This window comes from Schistocerca gregaria, unplaced genomic scaffold (genome assembly GCF_023897955.1).
Source record: "Schistocerca gregaria isolate iqSchGreg1 unplaced genomic scaffold, iqSchGreg1.2 ptg000139l, whole genome shotgun sequence".
NCBI lineage: Eukaryota > Metazoa > Arthropoda > Insecta > Orthoptera > Acrididae > Schistocerca > Schistocerca gregaria.
In genome coordinates, this window is record NW_026061718.1 from 832,768 (window position 1) to 837,826 (window position 5,059).

Here is a 5,059-nt window from a genome sequence, read left to right on the forward strand (position 1 = left end):
CATGACCTTCCAGTGGGAGACATTTCGTTCTCCCTTTTGCTTCTGTGACATTTTTCCGTAAGCTATTTGCCTTCCAATCAGCGAAATGCGGCAGAGTACGGCCGCAAAACGATTTACAAACCACGATTTAGTCCCGTTAATACGATTTCTTCAAACATTGTCGTTGCTGAAGGAATTTACTTTCGTCTTAAATCGTCTCAAGCAGCAACGTTCACAGACATCCCAAATACGTAAAAGCTCATTATCCTGGTACGAAGTTTGTAAAACAAACTTCCCACAGTTTGTGTCAGGTTGATCTTTTCGTCTGATAGCACAGCCTAAGTATCACAAGTAGTGTCCCTGTAGCTGTGGGAATCATTGGTTTATAACGAGTTTATAACCAATGGGTATAGTATTGCTAAATATTCAACTTAATTATCAACCTAAGTCTGAGTTCATCCACAGACTGTAGGAATTTATAATACTGAAGCTAGACTTTGTATCCTTGTCCTCCTTGAGTGGGCATTGGAAGGCGTTTGCACACACGAACACAACACTATGAATACTTCGAACGCCATAGTTAACGTTGCTCTCATAAACTACTTTTGTTTTTTTAATTCTTCTAGGTGTTCAGGATGCAATATGTGTTGTAGATACAGCCTTAGAGCAAAACATTGACCGCCGAGCCATCCACATAAGGTGGACAACACAGTCGTGCTCCTCTCAGGATCCTGTGTCCGGCAGTATGCTCGATCTGCAACATTGTAGACTGCGGCACCTCCCAGAGGAAGTCTTGAGTTCAGTCTTAGTACATTATTCTTGACTAAGGCCGTAGTCTTGAGGTAAAACGCGAGACTAGCTAATATGACGTCTGCCGACCAGAAGCAGACAACGACAAAATTTTTATCGCCCCTTTCCTCTCGGTGCTGAAGCTATGCGTGTAATTCAAGCGAATCTACAATATATTTCGCTTTGTGTCACACTGGTAATAATAGTTTGGTTCAACAATGTCTTAGCGAAAGATTTCTTTACCGAGCCTCTGCCTCTGAACACCGCATGCGTCTGAGTTCTCTGGGACCCGTTTGCTGCCTACCGGCGGGGGCTGAGCCACTGCGCTGCCTTCTGCCGACATCATCTGCTCCACTCCACACTCTCAACCATGTACAATGCTTTAATGTTGTTGAGTAGTGACCCATAAAATCTGTCTACGATTTGTGTTTCACTCTTGATAGCAAAGGAGGCACAAAACCGTTTTTATTTGATGATTATTTTATTACATTAGAACGCAGTACATCAATGTGACACAAAATTAATTTCATTGTTTCTGATCCAGTGCGCTATAATTAAAGCGTCACGTTCTGTTCTTTTCCTTGCACAAGAGATTCTTCAAATAATTTATTATTGTCATGGATTCATATGTGTTACTCAATGCACAGGGAGTAAATGCAATGTAATGTGTATGGTTTCTTTCTTTGATTTTCTATGGTAAATGGATGCAAAAGATTGCGTCAATACCTATCAGAACCTGCTCTATAGCTACTAAGGCAAATTGCTTGTTTTGAGGTCCATAAATTAAGTAATGGAGATGTGAACGCTGTTCACAAATGATATTTAGAATATTCAATTGGATTTAAGGCGACAAAATTGCCCATATTTGAAGCTACCCAGAGAAAAAGTAAGTTGCTAGAGACACTGTCAGCACATGTCTGCAGGGAAGTTTAGCATAGAGTAATCAAGAGGCTCATTGCCTTCATACTTATCACCCTCGCATGTGAGTCTTAAGTGAAGAACAATATTGAAATTCGTATCGTTGATGGTCGATATGAATTTCTTCAGAGACGCTGGTATTGCGAAGCAGCTTGGCAGTCAGAACGCCATGATCTATGACGATTAACACAACTTACTGAGTCGAGCTACCAAGAGGATTTGATGTGTAAAGGTTTTCTTCCGATTTCGATACAGAATTTTTTCTGGAAATTCGCAGCTCCATAAAAAAAAGCTCGCACACGATGGTCCCTACCTCAGTTGGAACTGACGACTGATTGAGCCGTTCTGACACGAGACATGGGCGGTACCACCGGGTTACAGACACACTGCTACCTTTACACCACTCTCATCATGGTATCGGTCGCTCAGCCTCATAACGCATCGTGACAGATAATAAAAGTTGCCACCTATGTGAAGAATAGCATTTCTTTAGCCAAAAAAACGTAATTTTCTGCCTCAGTATCTTAGTTTACATAAGGATTATACAGCATGAGTCATTCAAATGGAAAGGTAATATCAAGTGAATGTAATGAGTCAATTCAGTACAATAGGCGGAAGTGATTGCACTTTCACAGTGTTGCCTAATGTTTGTGACGATGCTGCCAAATCTCAGGTGTGATAGAAACAGCTCTGTAGCGGTATGCGTGGAGAATCCAGTGCTCGTGTCTTAGGGGAATATGGAGAGGAACCGCGGGGTTTGGTTAGCATGCAGCGTTTTTTTCCTAGCAGTTGTGTCAAACATTAAGGTGTATAATCTTACATCACGATTACAGTTTCCTACATAATATATATGAATAAAACACTTACCTTGTTTCTTTCCGACAAAAGGTTATTTCAGTACGATAAAAAGTTTTTGGAAATCACTTATGCCCACCTGTCACCAAAGTAAGATAAACACTTTGCACCTCGAAATCGATTGCATCTATGTGCAGTTTTGTGATGCTTAAATAAGGCTAACAGGACATTTAGTCCATCTTTTATCTGAGCTTCTGAATGTCGATAAAATCGGTTCTGAACTGGGAATGCAACTTAGACCGTACTTAACGCTGAATTTGATCCCTTCGTGAGAATACAGCACGTCTACAATTTGTTGTTTGTTCAAAACTGCAGATTCCTCAACATCTCCACATACTGCACGTGAATGGGTTCGAATCCTGGCCCGGCACTATAGGTTTCATTATGTATTATCAAGCTCTAGCATGAGAACACCTATCTGCTGGTGGATAATTATTTTAATGTTTAATGTATTTTCATTCGTTGTCAACACTAACGATATGTGACGTTTTTGACACCCAGTGAGACACAGAACTATTTGCGAGATCACTGTAATTTCAAGATGTTAGTCCGAGCTGGACAAAAATTCGGAAGCTGACGTATCTTTGTGTGTAGTCAAAAGCGATATGATGTGTGGAGCTGTATTCCCAGTGAGCACTGAACTCTTCGTCATATTATTTCTAGTTCAAACACGCTCACATGTCGCTGCTGGTGCAACAAACCCATATTTAACGTTCGTTTTCTCTAGAATATAACAGCGATAGATGCCGGGTTGGAGTATTGGGAAGGAAAAAAATTAATGTTTCGTCTCGTCATTTCAGTTAAAACATCTAGCTACTGCCGAGAAAATCCGAAATGTCAGTTGATTGTGCGTCGATATCTATCCGATTAAGTTCTGAGTTCGAATCCCTGCCCAATACAAAGCCTTACCTCACGGCAATTCAAGTAAGTTACTTGTTAAGAACCAAGATTCAACATCTCTTCTCGTTCGTTAACAGGGACAATAGGTGCTGTGTAGGAATTCGCGTCCGGCTAAAATACTTGCGCTATTTAATTTAAAATTGATATTTGCAAACTGGCTCTGTCTAAAATCGAGGTATATCACTCTCTGCATGCCTAATCACGAGTGACTGTTAGTTTCCGTCAGGCACGAAATCTTTGCTTAGTCTGCATGACCTGAGTTTGCATCCATATGCAGAACGAGACGGTTCGTCGTGTCATTTGAAGTTCATAAATATTCTCAATTAGCTGCTCGTTAATACCTTTAATTTTTAATCTTATTTTGTGTTAAATAATAAGTACGGTATGTTACTTTGAAGAGTAAATTATGAATTCGACGAATTTACTACGTGCATTACCTATCTGACGTAATAATGAGAGTGGTAAAATGTCAGGTATGTCATTTATTGTAATAAATGTGAGCTACAAGCCTTAAGGGCAGTCTTATCTGTGATAAGGTGTTCCGTGATATTTGTAGTATCGTGGTATTACTTTACATCTTGAGTTATTGCGATACAGAACAGTGTTTTCTCGTGGTGACTTGTTGGAACCACTTTAAATAGTCAAACGACTGTACCAAGGAGCGATAAGAGGACCTGCTAGACAGTTACGTTATGTGGGTTGCATGTGAATCAGGCGAAATTCAATTCGGTCGTTAGGATAGTTTTGAGCATGACTGTACGTGTAGGGGCAAATGAATGATTAGAGTTGAAGAAAAACTGGATGATTAATTCAACACAAAGAGCTTCACAAATTGATAAGTTGATAACGTGTTGGGCCACCTCTGGCCTTTCCGCGGGCAGTTCCTAGGCTTGACATTCACTGATAAAGTTAGTGGATACCCTTCTGACGGATATCGTACCAAATTCAGTTCAGTTGGTTCGTTACATTATCAAAATCGCGACATGCTTTAAAGAACCTGCCCATTGTGCTCCAAATGTTCAAAATTGGTGAGAGATATGGCGATCTTGCTGAGCAATGTATTGCCTTGCGTGTACAAACACGTAGATACGATTTCCGTGTGTGGTGCGTAAATTGTCGGCAGGCACCTCACTTAGTGTCCCGAGCAGAGTTCAAGCCGCCATAGAGACAAAGGGTGGACACACTGCATATTAATGTCCACTAACAGGTGTCTGTACACTCACTGATAGGATAGTGTATTTCGAAATGTTAGCAGAGGCCAGAAGTTGGAGCATTTGGTCTTCCTCTTAAAGCTTACGTGGGGCGAGTCGTAGTATCTCTAAAAAGAGACACCTCTGGCAACACTAGTTGAAAGTGGCCTTCAAACTAGCCGTGCTGCGCTCTCTACCTCCGGCTATTCTCGTGGCCGTCAGAGCTGCCGTAGCCGAGACGCCCCCTGGGTAAACACTACGGACTTCTGCAGTCGCGCCTCGCGATCTGTCACGAATTATGGAATGTATTCGCAGATACCAATTGTAATACGACAACGGCTATACAGTTTGCTGGAAACGTACAGGATGTTCTGAAATTTCCATCACTACCTGCTAGAACTTGTAGAGGGGATTGAGTACATAATACT